Consider the following 23,102-nt stretch of genomic DNA (forward strand, 5'->3'; position numbering starts at 1 on the left):
ATCAAGATGTAAAAGATTACCAACATCTCTGTGACTCTGGCTCTAACATCCACCTTCAATTCCTGTCACACAAGTCACTCTCTTGATCTGATCTGTATAACCATTCCCTTTATCCCCCTCTTCTGTCACGGTGCTGTTTTGTCACTCAGCAGAAGTGGGTCCATTACAATTACTGCCCAGAGCAGATACTGGTTGTCTGACTTCTGTTTGAATGATCTGGATAAATGTTGTCATTTGTAGCCCTTTTGATGATAGTCACTTACTTTGCAGGCGTCTGGGACTTCCAGGCTCCACTTTTCTTTTCCCATTCCCCAAATGATTCCTCCAGCAAAATTGCTCATGGTGTATCTGCCTGTCAGAAGAAAGAATGTGAAATTGAATAGGGTTTTTTTGCCTCTTGCTGTTATGCCAAGCCCTTTAAGGAATGAATAATAAGCCATAGCTGCTGCTAGTCATTCATGACCATTGCCAGAAATGGAATGCAAATGTAACTGCAACGAAATTATATGCCTACTCTTGGATGCAAAATTATTTCAAGTTTTCCCCTCCTTATATATGGTTGAAAAAAAGAACTAGTACTCCCAGAGGAATATAAGGCAATCCTTGAGAGGTGGGAAAAGCTCTGTAGAAAATCATGTTCAAAGCACCATTTCTATTTTTGTATCCCATCTGCAGAGATGGGTCAAAGGCAAGCTAAGAAAATAAATCCTATGCAATCAAAGTACCTGTTAGGAAATGTCAGAGATTCCCCTAAGCTGCCAAGCTTGAGTGCAAGATCATGATGCTTCTCTCTCTCTCTCTCTCTTCTCAGTGATAAGCAGTGTTTTCTTTTAAGCCCCAGGTTTAGAATTAAAAAGACATTTAAAAATTCTCTAGCACTGAAGAGCAACAATCTACATAACAGAACAGAAAGCTTTGAAAAGATAAAGCAGCTGCAGCCTGAAAGTTCAAAACCACTGGATAATTGAGTCAACCTATCAATATCAGAGTGTTTGATTTTAATTTTTTTTTATTTAATTATATATTTTTAAGCCAAACCAGGACAGTGGTCAGGGATTTACAGTGCTTCTTTTCCTTTCAGAGCAATATCTTGATGTCCTCCAGCAACCTTAGTAAATCACTATTGTCCACTTTTGCCATGATCTCCCAGTGCCCATTTCTCTAAAATTCAAATTAACTCAAATTAACTCAATTAACTTTTAAATCTTTCCTCCCTCTGTTCCTAGGATACCTCACCCATCTACCTGCATGAGTCCAAATCTGAGCAAGCACACAAGCAGAGCAGGGTTCTTCCCCATCCAAAAATTTCCTCACTTGTTTAAAAGAAGTTTTACCAAAGAAAAAATTGCCTATTCCTTTAAATGCAGTGAAAAGCTTTATGTCTGGTTAACAAGCTACATTAATCCATATTTCTGTTGTTTGTGAGAGAAAAGAAGAATCTGTGTCATCACCCTGACTTGTAAGTCTTCTAGCTTAACCTCTTTCTAAGACTTCTTTTGCTCACCAGCATGTATATGTAGATGACCTAACTATATCAAGGCTATAAACAATACCCTTGAGGATATTTATTTACCAAGAAGATAAATAAAAAACTCCTATGAAATGAAAGACTTATATCTCCCCTTGACAAAATGAAATCAGTGCATAGTGAGTAAATAGCTTGTCCAAGTTTGTACAGGAATTCTGGGGAAAAGGATTCCAATCCTGCATAGTCCCAGTCCAGCCTGCCTCAGAAACTCACAGTCAAATCAGATTAGAAATGATGAAAAGATTTTCCAGCATTTTGTGCTAGTGAGTGAAAAGTAAAATTATTCCTTGTTCCTCCTACCACAACAGCCATTGGTATGGAAATTCACAAGTCCCTCAATGACTCAGTTTCTTTGTGGAGCTCTTTGACCCTTCTGCAAAGAGTGGCACCACGAGGCACAGCTGCCAGCACCATATATTCTGTGTAGCTAGCCAAATTCAGTGAGAAGGTCTGTCCCTGTTCATGAGGAAACAGCAGCACCAAACCTTTGGCTGACTTTCCCCACTCAGTGACCTGCATTGCTGTTTCCAGATTCCTCCCTCTAAAGGAAAGTAACATTCCCTCTACCATAAAACAAAAAGTGGTGAGCAACACAGAGGAGTACTTAAGCTTTTGTTCTCAGTGCTTCCCAATGTGGTGTCCTAACCTGATGATAATTTTTTGTTCCAGTCTGGTATCCATTCTTTCCCATCCCCAGATGTACTCATCCTGCAGATCTTCAAGATTGATTTTCCCAAAACCATTTGAATATCTGTATCACCAGGGTCAGTGCTATATTTCTAACTGTACTTTTCTCCTTATTAGAAACCCAGCTGAGGGCTGTGCAAAACCTTATGCATTCATATGCAGATGACACTTCTATTTTCACTGAATGATGAGGTGTCCTCTCTTCCTAATTCCCTTTCCTCTGAAATGGCAAAAGAGATCATCTGACTTAATAAGCACCTTTTCTTTCTTAAGGTTGGAAAAAAAAAAGTGTGGCATAGGCTATGTGTTCCTTTCCCTGCTCAAAGTATCTCTCTTGAGCAATATGAACCACTAAATTTTCGGGACTAAAAGATGTGTAACTCTTAGATACAATTACTGATGTTTGTTACAGTTATTCACAGGACCACTTAGATGTTGTGTCCATCTTGTAGATTCCTTGATGCTATTTAAGAGACTTGGCTCTATCTGATCGAGTTGTAGGCTAAATCATAAGCCATCTGACCGGACAAAGGAGTAAAGCTAGAAGCAGAAATTACTAGGTGTTGTCTGTGGTCTTTGGATTATGAGGCACAACAATCCTTCTAACATTTTGCTTTTAATTCAATTCTATAACATCCTACACTGTCACTCAGCAGTAACAATCTTTCTTAATGTAAACGAGAACATTAAAAAAATGTTTTCACTCTTCCAATTTTCTTCATATCTGAAATCAGTTCATTTTAAAAATGTGAAAGCCTGCATATAATATAACTGGGTTTAGTGCTTTCTGATTTATTTGCTGGGAATGTAGTGCCTTTTTGCCTACATATAGACTTCTTTTTTTGTGAGAAAAATCAATTTTGTGGTAGGGGAAAAAAGTGTCTCTCCTGTAAATTATTTTGGTAATCATTTAAAGGTCTTGCCCCTTTTGGTCTGAATAGGATCACATTAGTTCATACAGATCATCAGCTACTGCAAATAAGCTTAGCTCCCCTGTGGCACTAAATGTAACAGCTTGGGAGTCAAAGTTTTGACATGGACTTTTTTAACAGGTCTTCGCTTTCTGCTGAAAAGCAATGAAGGGCATGGAAAACAGCTGAAGGTACACTGCTTAAAATGAAGCTGATGCTGTGATAGTAAACCAAAGAACTAGACCCAAGGCTTATGCTGAGATTTCAGAAAGGAAAAACAAATTCTGGGAATTTCTTCAGAGTTAGGAAATGACCCCTAACCCCAATTACATTTAACAGCCACTGAATTTTGTCAAGATAATTGCATCCATGGCCTTCAACACTCACACTGTGCTGAATCATTTCCAATTGTCTTCTTGCTTCTCAGCATCTCAGTATTCTTTGGACATTATTCAAAACTTTGTTAATTGGTCTCACTTTGTCAGATTCCTTTAATTCATCAAAATATGATTTTGAGGTGGGGACATGTCTCCTGAAAAGGTCTATTTTTCTGGGTTTTTTGCTATATTGAAATCAGTCTTTCTCATGTTTGTTTTTATTTAGACCCAAATATTGATCTTACTGATAGCAACAAATTAGTGACTCTCACAACTGCAACCAGTTACAGAGCAAAAAGCAGTACATGCATTGTTTAGAAAATAAAATGGTAGATTTAGGCCTAAAGTGTTTACATTGTAAATGTCTCCAGTTAGGTAGGGTAAAACCTTACAGACTAAATTCATTTCAAGAAGAAATGAGGGATTGAAAAAAAAGTTAAAAATCTAAGAATTCTGCTAAATCCGTGCTTATGCATCATTTAGTCTTATTTCTGCATTTAAATAGACTACTTATTAAATAGACTTTCACAATAAATGCATTCCCTATACAATGTAAGAGTCCCTGCTACTGGCCTGTTGTGACCTACAATAATTTATGGTCCTGTCACATTCCATTTAAGACCTAAAAAAATTAATCACTTTGAATTTCAGATATTTAAGATCCCATTCAGTCTCAAGGTTGCAGTTATGGTACTAGTGGCTTCTTCAAGATTGAAATTTCTCCCATATTAAAAGTATGTCTCACCAGTGCCAGATAGCTACATGGGAAATGCCTTTGGTTCGTACTTTGTGTCAGAATAACTCCTCAGTAATGTTTTCTATTAAAAATTTTTTTTTTAATTAAAAAAAAAAAAGAAAAAACAGTTTCTAAAATCTTCATTTCGAAGTTCTTGCTTATGATTACAGATTTTGAGGTGCAACCTTGTGAATTTATGCAGCATGATCCTGTGTCTTTTATGCTCTCTGTGGTATGACTGAAAACCAGGATGACATCAACTTAAGAAATGCATTTAGTCCTTGCAGGAGTGTTTCTGCTTTGCTGCAGGTAACTGTTACATAATTTGGGTTCTGTTTCATTCTTTTTTTTTCCAGTAAGCATAAACAAATATTATTTTATTACAGTTTCTTTTACTCATACATCAAGATCTAGGAAACCAATATAACTATTTCTTTTCAGGAAGAGAAAACTTTGCATTCTTCCCATTGTTCCTTGAAACAAGTTGGCAGGAGCTAAAAATCTTGCAATGTAAGAAATTTAGGAGGAGGAAATGAGAAGTAAATCAAGTAAATCCCACTAGGGTATGATACTTCTGATTATGAACTAATCTTCATTATGGACATTCTACTTCATGATTATAATCACCTAGTGTCCCACAAGATTCAATCAGTAACACTGGGCAATTGAGCAATGCCACCAATTTTCTCCACTGTAAAGGACATTTAAGCACATTAAAATGATTACTATCTCCAGAAGAAAAGAATCCTTACTTCTCTCAGTTCTTCAGCCCTACTAAAGAACCAGTCCTCTCAATGTAAGTTGTTTAGTTGACTCATTTCTTATAAGATCAAAAAGGCAACTGGACGCATGTTCTGCAGCCTGTTTGAAAAGATGCAAAAGAGGACTCATTCCCTAAGGAGCACAGTGTTCAGAAGTTGTGTAGGGGAAGTTTATTCAGAGTTGTAATACTGATGTAATCACTGAGTGTAATTAAATCTTTCCATGATTAAAATTCCTCTACCCCTCCAAAGTTCTTCTTTTTTTTTTTTTTAAATCAGCATTTCTTGATCTGTTTTGTCTCACTGCTATATAACATGTGACTCTGTCCAAGAATAATCTGACTTTATTTATCACTTTAAGCTTTTGTTCATATCTATTGTTCTGCATCAGCCCTAAATACCAATATAATTTCTTGGCTCATAGATATATTGCAATTCTCAGCTCACAGTCATACTTTTCTTGCTCTTTTCTTTTGTTCACAGCTTTGTCATACCCTGTATTCTGGAATTTAAAATTCCATTATTTTTTCTGGCTCTTCCATGTGCCTATTGTTCCCTTAATGTGATGCATATCAGTATCTGAGCTGAATAGCTGATTAGAAATGATGCAAAGTCCAGTGCAGAAGACTTGATTGTTTCCCTCTACACAGAGGAAGAAGCATCTGCATTACAATTAACCAAGGCAGTGGTTTAAGATTAACCAAGTAAGGTGCATTCCATCCATCCTCTTATAGCAGGTATTTAGTATAAGACAGTCATTTAGATTCTCCCAATAAGCAACAGAGGTGGGCACCACAGAGGGTGAGATGCATCATATGCTTTGGTTATAAATTCCATTTCCATGATGAAGAGGGATGTGTACTTAGGCATATCCTACAAATTATTCCTTGGGCCAGAGAACATCCAATATGAATTTACTACAAAGCATAATTGTCCCTACCAGAACAGTCATTATCCCTAAAGGATAGAACTGTTTCAAATAAACAAGGGTCCTTAAGTGGCTTGTGTCAGCTAATTTGGAAAATCTTTGCTAGGGTTTGTGCAATAATTTGTCTCCTAGCATATGAGACAGTCCCTAACAAAATTTTCACTTACGCTGTTCTTATACAGGGTCTTTTCAGAGCACAGAGTTGGCATCAAGCAATGAGTGTGTGTCAAGCAACACAAATGCATTAGAGTTGGGACTACAGCAAAAGAAAAGATGCTGATATCAACACACTGTTAAAATTTGTCCTGGACAGACTTCATTCTACCTTTGTTTCTGGCAGGTATTTTTTAGGTAATACTAGGAAAGCCTTAACCATTGAACTTTAATGTAAATCCAACACAAGCCTCAGGAGTTTCACAGTGACATCTGTAGCCAGCAGAAATTTCATGGAATTAAAATCCGCTAAAACTCTTGAGCAGTCAAACACTGTACATTTTCAATTGTTCACACAGAAAATATTGGTGCTCTCTAACCTAGCTCTGTCTATAAAGCTGCCCTATATCTATGAAAAATAAGAGTACAACTACTTGAGTTCAGCAGTTTGCAGAGGTTAAGATCCCAGCAATCATCAGAGCAACTAGTCTGATCTCCTGTATGTTACAGATTTAACCCTCCATGGAGCACAGCGATTTTTGTCTAGTATATCAACTTTTGGCAATATATCCAGACTTACTCCAAAGCTACATGGAGAGCTTTATTTCCGTGAAACACACTCCTCCCTCCTACTCTGTTCCAACTTTATTTCCTCCTAGTTTCTCATTTAAATCCACCTGATTTCATATTCCAACCTAGGTTCTTCATAAGCCAGTGAGTGTTTTATTCCTAAATACCATAATCATACTCTTCTATCATTCTGACACACAGAAACAGTTAACCTCTTCCACTGTAAGTCTTTTTTCTTCAGTATTTGAATAAGTTTTGAGTTTCTTCTCTATCCTCTCCAATTTTAACAGTATTTTTGACTGTGGACACTGAGTTTCACATAGTAAAAAGTTGTATCCAAGACAAAAATCAATTCTCCAGCAGTTATTCATGCAAATACTACTTTTCTTCATAGGATCCTTCTAAGATTTCATGTTTTGTTCCTTACACATTATAACCACTTGAAAGTACCATATTTTTATCTTAATTCATTGACATGAAGCACTCAGCTCTTGCAACAAGACTAATCTCTGAAGTGTTTCAGAGATCACAGTAGGTGGCATTTAAGGTAGATGTTTGGAACTGAACAGTCATTCAGACTTATTACTCAGTGAAACAGGCACGTCCACAGGCAATAAATCTGTTTATTTTGTGTGTATGCTGGAAGATCGTGTGAATTTTATTCTAGAAATGTCCATAGACCATACAGAATATTTCTAGTCACCTTGCAGCATTAAGAAGTTGGTGTCAAATAAACTCTCACATTTTGGCCCTCTTGCACCTCCCACTAGTGGATCTATATGATGTTTACCAGAAAATGATCGTTCTTTGGTAAGCAACCTTGCAAACTCCTTTTTATAGGGTAAAGGGACTTTCAATTGAATTGAACAAAATCTTTTCATGAGGGGGGCATGGTATCAAAGCACAGGGACTAATTAAAAATAAAAATCTTTAAAACTCAGTTGGAGCAACCTGGAAAATTAACGAATGGCCTCATAGTATTTGGCTACATGGCTGAGCCTGCTGTAATAATCAAAGGAATGAACCATTCAGCCTCAGTCATGGGATGATTTGTTTTTATCTAAATGAAAATAATAATAGGAAGAAGAAGGTGTATGTGCATTTCTGTGCATGTTACAAATGTTTGTAGAAGTATGAGGTCAGCACATCCCAAGTACTTAAAATCACAAATTCCAGAAGGGAGATAACTTAATAATTTTAATTAACATCCTGTTATTCTAACACAGAAACAATGCATTTTAAGCAACACTTACAGATGGGATCAATAAATTGGGCTGCTTTTATTAAAGTGCCTAAATAAGGAATTTACAGATTGACAGCTGATCCATAGAAAGACAAATTCAATGACTCAAGTATCAGCCTCAACTGATTCTTTCTAAAATCTGTACATCACTAGTACTGGCTCCACATGAGAATGACTGGAGGTTTCAATACTGTTGTATATAGCTGTAGGTAAAATGTATCCACAGCTTGGATGTGTCATGGTGTTCATGCCACAACAAAACACTGTAACGGAACAGCAAATCTTATTTTAATTGAGATTCATCTCACCTAAATTTAAGGCATCTAAAGTTAGAATAGCTAGATTAGCTGCCTGACATCTAGATGCCTGAGCTTAGGTGAAGTTAATTCTGTGATGAAAAAATTCCACAGCTTAGTTCTGAGTATAAAGTCAAAGAGATGGTACATCCTATTTGTGCTCTTCTGCTAACGAGGAGTGGGAAATGGGCCTTGCCTTTCGTTTTTAGTTTAGTATGAAGTTTCTAGTTTCTTCCAATACATATATGCGGCATCTGTAACATAGGTGTCTATAAGGTAGGAATTTCAGCATTGTACTTCTATGATGGTGTGTCAGATGAGATGAAAGCAGAATGATTCACTTTTCTCACCCCACAACAAGCCATGTCATGCAGAGAACTGCTTAGATGTTGTAAAGACTGAGCACACCACCATCACTTGGACATATCCTGAATTTCCTCACTGGAAAATAATGTGATTAAAAAAAATCAGAGACAGAAGAAGAGGTCATAACCGAGTCTTGACACAAAGAAATGAGGGGCATTATGGAAATCAGGCTCTCAGCACACAGGGAAAGTGAAGATATTAGAAAACTGAGATGCCTGAAGGTCAGGCAGGATGCAGGGAGAATGATGTTTATACAACCAACCACACAGTATCAGGATGCTGGAAGCAGAGCACTGAAACTCTGCTTTGTTCAGGCTAATTAGTCCTGCTGAGAAATTCCATCCTACCATCATTATATGTCTTGAGTTCCTAAATGAGCTTGTTCAGAGTGTCCAATGCAGACATAGCTCCCCATCCCCAGAGAAGAATGCATTAAGTCCTGTACCTCAAGAAGAAGCTTTATCTTGTTGAGCTCGCAGCAAAGCACAAGATTAGATGAGAGTAAGTAATGTGCACTCTGTTTTGCAATTATGGTTTCTGCAATGAAAGTATTGTTTAGTTGCTTGTTGTGTGTTCCCCAAGGTAGGCAGCTAAACACAACACAGCAGTTTGGTGACCCCCCTCCCTCACCCCAGTGGGCTGGGGGAAAAGGACGAATAAAAGCAGGAAAACTTCAGGGTTGAAGTAAAAGCACATTTAATAAGTGAAGGGTACATGGAAGAAGAGACAACTAAAATAAAACAAACCAAGCAATACAAAGGCAATCACTTACCACCTCTCATGGGAAGACCAATGCCCAGCCAGCTCCCAAGCAAAAGAAAAACCCAAGCACCTAACTCCTAAGTCTCTCTCTTTTCCCTTTTTATTGCTGAGCATGATGTTATGTGATGTGGACTATCTCCTTGGCTAACTTGGATCATCTGCCTGGTTTTTTGCACAACCCATTGTATTCAGTGAGAAGAGGACAGAATGAGAAACAGAGGAGTCCTTGACTCAGTGAAAACACTGTTCAGCAATAGGTAGAATATTATTATGTTATCAGTACTGTTTTGGTCAAAAATCTGAAACACAGCACCATCCAATCTGCCATGAAGAAAGTGAACTCTATCCCAATGACATCCAGTATGTTACTGAATAAAATAATTCAAGAGTAACCTCTTGGTCAGATGATAGATTTGACTCATTATAGCACACACCAATACAGTGGGATCTGCAGCTTTGCAAACCAAAACCTCTGTGATTCCTTCCTTCCAGCACAAGGAGTATTATTATCTTTGTATGTATTGTAGTGAGATACCATTCCAGATCTCTGATAAAAGTGTTTACATACACAGACAGCCAAGTTAGATAGAAGTAAAGAAAAGCAATAAAAAGTTACCCAATCAACTGAACATAATTGTATGAACATGAAGGTAATCGTATATAAATACTTTCTACTTTTAAATGCAGAAAACAGCCTCCATTTCTTTTCTCTCTTTGAAAAGAACACAAGGGTATGGTTCTTCCCTCAGACAGAGACTGTCATCATACACTCCATTGTATTTTCAGTGCCTTGGTGGCTATGTTTGGCTGTGCCTCTGAAACTAAATTCCCAGGTTATCTACATTGTCAGCCACTCAGATTATTCTCCAAGGAATACTTTAACCATCAGCTAAGAAACACCAAGTGCAAATCTGCAGAAGTATTTAGCCCTTGCTCCAAGGTGTCCCAGTGTCCGGTCCTGTAGCTCATCTCCTGAGATGTGCTGTATCTAACAGCATCTTATCTCAAAGGCCACATTGTTCTGCCCTGCCCTGGTATCTCTGACCCCCAACAAATAATTTTCTACAAGGCCACTGTCTGGTTCTCCTTTTCATAATAGAATGTTACCATAATTAGGCAATTGGAATCTGGGGAACAGTAAGTTGCTACAGTCCCATCAGTCCTTTCCCTGCTCACAGGATGTAAGGGAAGAGAGTTCCTCGAAACCATAGTACACAGCACAGACTTCATCACTGTTTTTGCTGACATGTGCACATATCAGAGCACACAGAAAACTGTTTTTACCAAGACTTTCTGAATGGTGGCCACCCAGACATAGAACAATGCTGAATATTTTCCCTGCTGTCCATGTCAAAACTAGCAAACCTTTTGATATTAGAACTCTATGCCTCATTGTGTGAATTGATATATGCAATTAACCAAGGCGACCACAACGCACAGCTGAAGAGCAAACACTAAACTTACTCCATCACCTCACTGGCTGGAGGATTCAAAAAAAAAGCGGGGACACATACACTACTAAACTTAGTCCAATCTCAGCAGGGACACAAAACACAAGAGCCCATTCCCAACCTCATCATGTCAAAGGCCCTGGCACATGCACTAAACTTCACAATACTGTGTTTTCCAAGGTTCTTGTCTCTCTTTCTCTCAGCAGGAGACCCAAGCCTGTCTGTGAAGGATACCTTTTAAATCTTTGACAGCATTCTGTTCTCTTCTACAGAAATTCTGCTTCCCAAGACAGACAGAAAGCAACCCAAAGCAAGCACAATACGTGAAATTGCCCACAAGAAATATTCTTAGCATCCCCCAGATGCAAGGTCATCTTGAGAGAAAACAAGTCTATTTTTCCACCTTGCCAAATCTTCCAGTTTTAACCCTTTCCTCCCAACACCCATGTCTACAGGATCTTTGCTAGAGGTGACTTTCAGGCTTGATGATCAACTTCTTGACTAGAGTGAACATCAAAAAAGAATACCAACACTTTGCGTGTCAGTATGCAGGTTGACCTCTGCTACCTGGAAAAAGGTTTCATATGTAATCACACCATTGCTGAAAAACAGTGTGGTGTCTCAGTGCATGGTTTGATGGGCACTCAGAGCTGCAGACACAAAAGATCAGACTGCACTGCTAAATATGACAGTGCTTGTGAATAGAACAGTCCATGGCATAGGTATTGGAAAAGGGCAACAAGTATCATCCAGAACTGGTTTGTTTGGCACCAGTGATAGCATAAACCAGAGACCATTCTTGATCCTACAGACAGATTGCCCCCTTTTGGAGCCCAAGATAATTTATTCTCATAGACATTGATCATTCTATGCCAGATGGTCTCACAGATATAAAAGTGGCCTCACACACACTTTGTTTACAAGAGTAAACATAGCCAATGAACCAAGGCTTGGTGTTGGTAGTCTTCAGAGTTCAGCCATGTCTTCAGTATACAGGAGAGCAACAGAGAAATGACAGATGCTCTTGAGATTCACAACTATCTGCCTGGAAAAAATCAGAAATGGAATAAGAAAACGTAGCATTTCATTTCTGTGATGGAAAATATGGATAATAATGTTCATTTCCCTTTTAAAAATGGGGATTTATGAGACTGACAGTACAGGAAGAGCTCTGAAAATTACAATATACGTGTTGAACTTATGATTTATTCAGCAGTATTACTCAGCATTACTGGCATTAATGTTATTAGAAAAAGAAAAAAGTGTCTGAATAGCCAGGGCAGAAACTGAACCACTTAGAAATTAAAAATATATTCACAGGAAGCCCTTGCAGAAGACAATTATCTTGCAGACAACTCAGCCATTTATTCAAGCAAATCAAAAAGTAGCCCACAAGTAAAGTAACAATTGGATTAAGATACCAATCACCATATCTATTAAGCTTTTTAAGATTATATGGCAAAGTCTAAAAGAACATTCCAATACAATGTGAAATATTATTCTTATTGCTACATCTAATTACAAAGAGGTGTAAATCACTTGGTTTAACCTTTAAAAAAAAATCCTGCTTCAAATACATAATATTAAAAATAGAGATCAGATATGCAGCTCCCATATGAATGGATTATATACTGGTAATTTTTAGATTCACTGTGAAAGAAGTTATATTGAAAATTTTCCTCTCTCCTTTCTTCAGTAGGGCTGGGACAAGGACAGGTCCAGTTATCAGCCTAACATGCATGACGGGACTGTGGTAGGGCTCCAAACCAGCATCCTGCAGCATGACTAGGCAGGAACTGATCCTGTGCTGGTCTGAAACAGGGTCCTTGGCCATGGACACGGTGTCCAGGGAAGGTAGTCTGGCATGGTAAGGACTCATAGTGCACTCAGGGCCCAGAAGATTTCACCTCATCAAAGAATTTAAGCAAATATTTTAAGACCCAGATAAGCAGTTAAGAATGTGACTGATTTTACCTTACAAACTGTTGATGTCAAAGCAAATTACTGACACAGATTGAAGGGCTCCTTTTGAATGAAAGCTGTGTTTATTCTCTCTGAAGTGAGAAGAACTAGTCAGCTATTTAAAGCACTCAGCTGGATCAGGATGGCATAAAAGAACTTTATTCATTACATGATTCTCTGTCCAACAGCATACTGCAATTGAATAGTAATGATATCATTAAATTTTAGGACTTCAGCATTTTGTAAATTAATTTGGCCTCTCTGTCTTGGGAGGCAAAGGGCAGAGAGGGAGTCCTTAAATACTGATGAATTTTTTTAATAGATGATGAGAGCCTTCATTCGTGGAAAAACACTTTGCTGGTTTATACTGTATTCGAGACATCCCTATATCATTTTCACCTCTGAAGTCTGATGCTGTAGTGAAATGGGATGAGACAGTAAAATCTGTGAGATGAAGTTCATTGTCTTATGTTTCCCTCAGCCTGAATAAATTACCAAGCTAATAACATTACTTTTTTAGACTGCATTAAAGAGCAGTGCCAGTCCCAAAGTTTGCTTCTGAATTAATTCCAGTCCAAACTGGCAAATCTGCATGTAATTAAGTCCTTGTTAACCTATAGAAATATGCCCATTCACCTCTTCATCTAGGAAATACTCAATGCTGTCACTGATAAGTCACTATCATCTCACCTTGACAATTTTGTGAGGTTCTTAGGTAGAAATGAAGAATCAAGCAAGCGAATTTAATGTGTGTTTTTAGGGATTGCACTAGTACATTTTTCACATCCTGGTTTTATAGACTAGACATTTTGGCAGGTGAAAGCTAATGAGTTAGGATTTGTACCAGATTGGTGGCCATTCTGAAATCCCAGATGCATCCATTACACAGGTGCAGATCATTGCTGTAGCTCACATGCTACTGCATGTTAGATCTTGAATGTGCAAGAAGGAATAAAGGTAATTTACAACCTACTCAGTCTAAGAAGCCCATTGTGTGTCAAATCTAGTGCTCATGTATAACCCATATAGATAGATAATGTACAGTAGATTATATTTAGGAATAAGTTCTTTACTGATAGGGTGGTGAGTGGATGCCTCATCCCTGGAAGTATTCAACACCAGGCTGGATGGGGCTCTGAGCAACCTGGTCTAATAGAAAATGTCCCTGCCCATGGCAGGGGGTTGAAACTAGATGGTCTTCAATGTCCTTTCCAACCCAAGCCATCCTATGAGTCTATGATGATTCTGTGCTATACATTCAGAGGATAAAAAACGTATCTGGGATGTTTCATGCATATTTCTACCTGGCTAGATAGATAAACGTCAATCCTATGTCATTGTAATAATGCTTCACAGGAAAGTGATGTGACATCATGCCTTTTAGCACCAAAACCCAGTTCTTCACCATGCAAGTTAATGGTAGTTCTCTATGGACTGGTAACACTCACAGGCTGTGTCTGTATTGGTGAACAAAATATTACAGAATTGTTGCCTGACATTGAAGCCAGCTGGCGCAGTACGGCTTTTATCCATCCTCTTAAACTCTCTCAGTCTCCAGTGCAGCATATCCATAGTCACAGTGCCTGTTCAGAATCACCACTCATAGCTTTCCAACTTGGCTTGGGAGGCATTTGACCAAAAGCTGGGTACCTCCAGTCAAAACCATGCCAGGGATAATGCTCACAATACAACAGAAGAGACGGTTGAGGTCCATGCCAAAAGAGCATATCCTGGCATTATTTAATTTACTAGCATAGATGTGACTACAGACTATTATTATGATGGTGAGGCTGATAAAGAACAGAAAATACCCAATGTTTGCAAGTTGCATAGGTGCATATTTTTGTGGACTCACACATTCAAAAATTTGATTTCATCTAGTTACGTACCAGTATGGAACAGAAAAACAAGAAAGCAACTTTATTTATCCCCAACTTGCCTCACAGAGAATCTGGCCCAGGACAAAGTTACTCAAAGGTGCTTTTCATTTATTTAGAAGTTGGATAACTAAACAAAGAGAGGACAGTGCATCAGCTGGAAAGAAGAGGACTACAAATAGACCTTTCTACCCAAATTCCATTTTCATAACGATTTCTTCCTTTCCTGGTTTAATTTCAGATTCAGTGCCAGTAAATATTCCTAGAGCGATGGATGAAAAAATTCGTTTCCAGACTAAAGAGCAACTGAAGAAATATCACTGTGGAAGTAGGGTATATAACCTGTTAGGGCCTCCCTGAGGCAAGATGGAATAAAAATATCCTCTTTGAATGAGGACCCAAAAAATGTTATTTTTCTCCATAGGTTGTAACAGAAGCCTTGAGTAGTTGGCTTAAACAGAGATGCCTATTTTATCAGAGGAATCTCTCCTGACTTTTCCCTTTTTTCCCCCTCCTGTCTTTGTCATGCCTGTCTCCAACAACTTCCCTTTACAAAGGTAATAGATGCCCCCAGGCTGCTGAAACTCACTCACATTTCAAGTGATTCATGAGGCTGGGCTGGCAACAGCATCTCTATGCACTCCCTCCTGCTCTCTTATGCCTTAGAGGACAAAAAGAGACACCCAGGTTGGACTGGAATCTCTTACTTCTGCCTCTCCTCTGCAAAATCTGCCCTTTCAGAGCATTCCAGTGACAGCTTCACTCTTCTTACGCAAGTAAGAAGTGTCCTTGGAATCACAACAGATCAGGCAATTCCATCAGCAATGGAAGCAGGTGAAAATATTACTGATGTTCTCAGGGTTTAATCCCAGGGCCAGTCCTGTTCAATACTGTTATCAAGAAGTCTTCTTGTAGTACCAAATTGGAATGTGCTGCTGACTCTCTCAAGAAATGAGGCATTGAAGAGGAGTCTAGATAGATTGGAGCACTGGGCAATAGTTAATGGGATGAAATTTAACATCCCCACTTGGGATGGAGTAACGCTGGGCACAAGCATAAACTGGAGAGGACTGGCTGGAGAACAGCCCTGCAGAGAGGGATCTGGGGGTGCTGGTCAGCAGGGGCTCAACACTACCCATCAGCGTGTTCTGGCAGACAAGGTGGCAAACCCCATCCAACACAGGGGTGTCCAACACAGCGTCACCCTCCAGGAAGAAGAGATGATTGTCCCACTGTTTTCAGCGTTGATTAGGCCTCATCTGGAGCAAGATGCGCAGTTCTGGGCCCCACAACTTAAGAATAATGTGAAGGTCCTTGAATGTGTCCAGAGAAGGGAAACAAAGCTGGTGACAGGGCTGGAAGGAATGTCTTGTGAGGAGCAGCTGGGGACTCTGGGTTTGTCTAGCTTGGGGCAAAGGAGGCTGGGGGGCAACCTCATTGCCCCCTACATCTTTCTGAGGTGAGGACATGGGAAATGAGGTGCTGAGAAGTGGGAATGGTTCAAAGCTGCAAAGGAATGTTCAGACTGGACTTTGGGAAGCATTTTTTTATCAAGAGGGTGGTCAAACTCTGCAGTAGGGTTCCTAGAGAGGTGGTCAATACCCCAAGCCTGTCAGTGTTTGAGACATTGGGTCTTTTTAGTGGGAGCTATATGGCTCACTTTTGAATTATATATGTATACATATGTACATATATATATATGCACATATATATATATAAGTTTTGTATTATATATGTATTATAGAAGTATTCAGTAAAGATTGGCTGTTAGAGGACAAACTGATTTTGCCCTGACAGCTTGACACTGTTCATAACTGGAAAAGTCTGACTGAAGAAAAAAGAATGAGGCGGAGGAGTACCTGTGAATGAAACATGCTCCAAAAAATCTGGAAAGACTCCTTAAATTCATAGAGTTGTCAAACCCATGCTGTTATGATTAGTACATAGTAAAAGAGATGGAGAAAAATGGATGTGCTTAGTGTTATAGAGAAAATCTGAGTTGCTGTGTCCTATGCCATAAAAGCCTCCACCTCTGGAAAATTCCTACACTTCTGCTGGAATATATTAGTAAAGTTCATCTCCATTCAGGTGTCACAGTTAGACCCAAGATACTATTTATGCTAACCACAATAAAAGTAAAATTTAGCATCCCCCTACAACACCTAAGTTCAAGAAAGAAACGAGATCTTCCTGCTATCCTTTACCTGGAGCCATAGATTGAGGGTGGTGTTTGTAAGACAAATGCCACATCAGCACCAAGACTACTTCTTCCTGTCGACACTACAGGTATAGTTCCCTGTAGAGATAAGTTTGAATCAATGACCTTTGTCTTGATCTCAAGCTTCACAGTAGGCACTTAACTCTGAGTTAGACGGGAGAAGAGTTAGACTGAACAAACTCTTTTTCTCTAGAGAGTACACTTCTCTGTAATCAAATGACTAGGAAAGAACACTTGCATTGGGTCATGAGGTGGAGAACGAGCCCTTGTATTTAGTGAAGGGATAGGATGTATCAATTCAGCCCCCCATCTCCTGTTCTGTTGAGATGCTCATAGTGTATCCCCATACACATAAGAGGCAGATGGAAAATCCCACTAATGCCTTTTCCTGGTCTTAAAATCAAGAGTCAAACATGGCTAGAAGGGGAAAAGGGATTTTACTTTCGTATTTATTTTGAGGATCCTTAGGTGCACTATGTTTAGGTTGAATGCACCTCCATGCACACCATGTTGCACACCCCCAAAAGATCTGGTATAACATTATAGGTCTTACTAATTAGCATATCTATCCCAAGATTCCCCAATGAGAGGCTCAAATGAGCCCCCCCTCTCCAAGGAGCCTTCCCCTGGATGGTTCTATCTTAGTTTACAAAATGTGTTCTAGAGAGGACCTTGGGTGCTGGGGCACACTATCCTCTACTTACAAAGCTTCTAAGATGTTTAGTCTCCTAGCTGAACAAACAAGTCCAAGAATGTAGGCGAAAAGCACTAAGAATACAGAAGTTGTAAAAAGGTATAACAGGGGTATAAAAGAAAAGGCAAAAAATCATCATGGCATCACGCTAGCAAACAAACCTCTGGGACAAAAGAGCATCCTGAAAATCTTCTGGTCTAAATTTCCAGAACCATGTCAGGAAGTCTGTACCTCTGTTTTTAAGCATCAGTAAAAACCAAATTGGCCTGGAGGTAGATGCATTTCAGCGGTGGGGAGCAATGCCACACGACAGGTACACACATGGCCCTCAGTCAGGGAAATGGCTAAGAATCATTGCAGAAGGATGTACAGTGATGGTCATTTGACTATTGAGAAACAAAACAATCTGCATTCTTAAACAGGTAATAATTGAAATAGCCTGGCAGTTACATGACAGTTTGAGAGTTTTACATATCTGATGCTTTTAAGGTCCCATTTGAGACCCTAAGAGGTTCAAAGAAAAATGAAAAATACTATTATTCCTGTTATCTTTCTATGACAGTATTTTATTCACATTTCTGGACTGTTTCAATTTGCCATGAAGTTTAACCATCTCTATTCTCTTTTGAATGCTAAATTAATTGGCACTGAGAACCTCTGACCTATTTTCTTCTGTTATTTTTTTCTTTTTTTTTAATCTCAGTCATTTCATTCTGGGCAACCTCCTAAAAAGAAACTGAAGTAGCAGGGACTGTGTTTCACCAGACACTTATCTCCTCTCTGCATACCTCATTTTAAAAGGAAGCTGCACTGAGTACAGAATTTGATTACAAAAGGAATCAATCTGTAACTCAGAAAAAAGAACCTCCTTCATAATTTATATAGCCCTGCTGCTTCACCCTAATTAATATTCATCTGTAACTTATTCTTCCTGCAGGTTTTCCCTTCTAAATGAGTGAAAAATGACAGGAAACCTCTGGAAAGTAGTTTGCTATTACAGAATTATAGAAGAAACTGGATTGACTCATTTAAAGTCCCTAGTAATAGTCTCACAGGTCTTAAGAAAATATTTTCATTCAATTTAAATAGGGTTTTATTTGATCCAGGTGCAGCTGGATATCAGGAAGGTAATGTAAATACAACAATCTATTGTCAAGAGTGTAGGCAGTTTAATTTCTTTGCAGATTATATATACTTGGATTTTCTATTTAACTGGCAGGATAATCAGCATGCAACTGTGGGAGACAATCACTAATGTGATGAAACGTGGAAATGAGCCTCATGCATAGAGAGAGGGTGGAAGTATAGTCCTGGGGTGAAGGACTAGATTCATGGTTGGCTTGATTTTTATCTCTGCTGTAGGCAGAAGTCTCTGTCTACAGAGAAAAAATATAGATATTCCTTTCTCTTATCCTTGGTCTATTTATGGTTGAAAAGCTTAAACACAAGGACCATCTCTCATCTTTTGCATGTCTGCAGTCTAGGGCACGGGCCCTTGCTTGTCCTGCAAGTTCATAAACATAAATATAAACATAAACATATAGTATCGATGCAGAGAGAAAAGCAATGTGTAAATTGAAAACAGGTATATCACCAGGCATATGTCTACCTTCTGCACTTGAAAAACTGGGACAGGCAAAAATCAAAATTCTTAGGCATGCAAAAATATGTTATCAGAAGTTTTATAACATTTGCCACCTTACCACAGAGAATGATAGAAAGCTTGGTTCAGTATACCTATAAACCTAGCACGTTCACAATTTAATGCAGTAGTTTCTTTCATCGCAGAGAAACTGATGCATATGAGCAGCCAAAGGAAGTGTTCAAAATCAAATGGTGGAAGCTAAGAAGGATTTTTACATATGCAAACCCCATGCATCAATTCCTGTACAATATTTTAGAAAAAAAAAAAAGAAATGTTTATTCACTTATATTAATTACTGGTTTTGGGAAATCAACACAAAATGTACCCATCAGAAGAAAAGTTTTCCTGTGCTTCCATTTTGCACATGAGAAAATAATTTGGCTAGGAAAGTAATTTATTTGACTCTTCCAAGTATAATTTATGGCATACACATGAGGTTTTTCCAAAACAACATTATCCCAGCCCTGAATTGTAATGAGACGGAGCACAGTGCTGACTTTTATTTTTGATTGTCATTCAGATAATTAAGATTACTTTAACACTTTAGACAAAACAGTGATAAGACCAGCAATATATATGGAAATTGGATTTCAGGTTTTGCTGAACTTATTTCTTCTAGGTAACAGCAAAGCTGAAGATCTAGGCTCACTTGCTTCATATCACAGAGTACATTAAAATTATGCTTCCATTTCAAATTTCTATAAATGGATTAACCTTTCTTAATTTAAGCAGTTTGCAGATGGCCTTGGAGAGCAGCTCTTGCCCCCCAAATTGTATGTAGCGAAATTGCTCTGCTACAGCTCTAACAAACCTGCACTATGAGGGGAAATACAGGAAGAATTAATGTTATCTGAAGGATATGGTCTAGGGTTTAAGTACTCATGGTAAAAAAAAAAAAAGGGGGGGAGCTCCAGCTATTTTCCTTTTTTTTACCACAGAATTTCCATGCAACATGTGTAGACACATGGTTTAAATCCATGTTTTAAGAATTTATTTTTTGTTAAGCTTATGTCCTAGTGCATTGCAAAGATGAAGAAACTTAACAAAGTCCTCTTTTGGAACCTTTGTTCAGGTTCTTCTTACCAATGACTCTGCACTTTGTAAGGAGATTTCCCACAGAGCTTCCCATCCTATTCCCCTGGACAACCACAGTGACAGACAAGTTGGTTGTTCTGTTGTGCCTTTGGAAGGAAATCTTGCAGGTCCCAGTCAGGGTCCAGAACTGAGGATGCAGTGCAATTGCGTGCGACTCCATATTAGTCAACAAGGCTGTAAGTATAAAAAACTGTCCAGGAAACAATCTAGGCACTGGAATACAATCATCAGAATTACAAAAATGCCAAAGCATTCCTGAAATGTGTTTGTCCCACTCTAGAACTCTCAGTCTTACAAAAGGTCACTTCCATAGTTCACCTTTTTATTTGCCCTGTAAAGAAACCGTTTCTCCTCATCACACAACCCACTTCACAAAAAAGCAAAGAGATCAGGAACAGCCTTGGATTGCCTGACCACAAAAAAAAAAATAATCTTGAAAAACTCGAATCTGCTTCTCTTTAACTTTTTGTCACGTTTGATAGATCAGTCATGTGTCAAGTAGAAAATGCTATATTCCGCCTCACCATCAGATATCTCAAGACTTCTGCTTCCTAAAGTGGATATGCTGAGCTAAACAGCTCACAAGCAGGACAAAAAGTGTAGAGATCATGCTACCAGCTTATTTATAGTTACTTGGTGTTACTTAAGTTCCTCCTGGTTTACAGTGATAAAACTGAGAACAGAATAGAGGCATAGAGTGACAAAACCTTCCATTTTTACTTCAGTATTGACATCCCTGTTATTTGTGATAGAGTAAATGTAGCAGAACTCCACAAGCTGATCATTAGTGGGATAAACTTGGCATTGGTGCCACAGAGACCTCTTTGGCACATCACAATGACATTACAATAAATGCAACTGAGATTAAATAATCCATGTAGATGGACTTTGACTTAGAACATCTAAGCATGGCCTGAGGAGCTGTGACCTCCTGTTTCCCTGATCTCACCCTGACAACAACAAACATTGACTTTGTGTGCAAATAAAACAGTTGATTCTCATTGCAATTTGATTGAACATTATTCACTAGTCAGTGGGAACCCTTAAAACGATACTGAGAAACACAACATTAAAACTGAGCTTAGTGCTGACCCTGGAATGGAACAGTGGATGCTATGAAAACATGCATTTTTCCCAGTGAAATATTAAAGTATCACAAGGCTTTGAAAAATAAGACCACTGTACTTGTTCCCAAATCCACTGAAAGAGCAAGCTGACCATGCCTATCACAGCAGGAAGTATGAAGGGACAAAAGCTGAGGGAGATTTAGGTTACATATGGGGAATTTCTGTAATTTTGAGTATAAGATAGTATTTCTCTGGAATCATTTTTTCACATATGTTCCCAGTTACAACCTGCATGTTTTTCTAGAACACACAATGACTTGGGTATTTTGGTGACATTAGCTCCATATTAGATTCCCATGTCTGTGCCAATTAATTGGGGTGCCCAGGAACACTGAAGCTGATTGACATCAACATACAGGTCCAGCAAGTCCAGCACAGGGAGATGAAGACAGTCAGGAAGCTTGAACACATGAAAGAAAGGAGAAACTGCAGAAGGTGGATTTATTCAGCTTGGAAAAGGTTTACGAAGAGCCTTTTTGCTGTGTTATTGCAGAGGCTTACAGCTACGTACTGAGAGGGTGTAGCACCAGTGGAGCTTCTCTTGTTTCTCAGAGGAGCATAGCAATGCCACAAAAGGCAGTGAATACAAGCTGCAACACCCTAAACACTTAATAGCTACTGGGGACAAAAAAAACCCCACCTCTTCATGAGCATAGTCACATTTATGAAAAAGACCCAGAGAGGAGAGGATGAAGTGTCCATCCCTGTATGTGGCAGGACGTGCCTACCCCCACCCCTGCTCTCTACCACAGATGGTTGGTTCATGTGAAAGAGATAACCCAGCTGGGTCACAGGCCCAGCATGAGGTCATCTCTGGTGCCAAAAGAGCTCAGACCCCTAGCTAAGAATCAGCATCTTAGTCTGGAGAGAAAAGTGGGAAGAGATAAAAGGAAAATAAATATTCTTGACTGGGAGACACTGTTTTACAATCTATAAAAAACACATGAATTATCACAGAGGCAGAAGCCTTCCACCCACACACGCCCTGAAAGTGTGCGAGACTTCTATCCAAAATTTGGAGTCAATTCTGTGGTTACTTTCCTGAGAATTGAGGGAAAGGATTTTGATGTGTAATCCATCAGGAATCAGATGGTAAGAAACACTGGATCCTAAGTTATATTATTTCTTCACTAGCTGTGAAATTAATGGTACTGTTAAACCAGCACTGCATGTATTTACTAGTAGTGTCTTTTTGTCTTTATTCTTGTGTAGTAATAGTCTGTTTTAATTCTTATGTCTGTTAGTTTTGTGTCTATTAAAAAATAATTCATTCTATAATAGACTGAATCAGCCATTATTAAAGAACTTGCGAATGAGAGGGGGTCTTGGGGTGCTGGCCACCTCAGTAAAGCTACTGCCTGCTGCCAGAGGCCTGGGCAAAAGGCAGGGACTTATCTAAACCCTCACACCTAATTCATAACACTATAGAATTGCAAAGTGTATCTTGGGAGGGCCCTGAGAAAACTGCACTTAGGAGGCCTTGCTTTGGGCAGTGTGGTTGGTTTGCGACCAGAGGCCACTTCCAACTACAGATATCCTGTGATTCTCTGACTGTGTGATCACCTGCCCTTCAAGTACTACAGGAGCTGTTTCACTGTTGGACAGCTGAAATTTAAGAGGCCTGAGTTATATTTACATAGAATACACCAAACTGACTGTGTGCCAAGGCACGTCCTTTAAGCACTCAAGTTATTTGATGTTCAGACCTATTGCTT

This window comes from Corvus brachyrhynchos, unplaced genomic scaffold (genome assembly GCF_000691975.1).
Source record: "Corvus brachyrhynchos isolate BGI_N302 unplaced genomic scaffold, ASM69197v1 scaffold44, whole genome shotgun sequence".
In the NCBI taxonomy this organism is placed as follows: Eukaryota; Metazoa; Chordata; class Aves; order Passeriformes; family Corvidae; genus Corvus; species Corvus brachyrhynchos.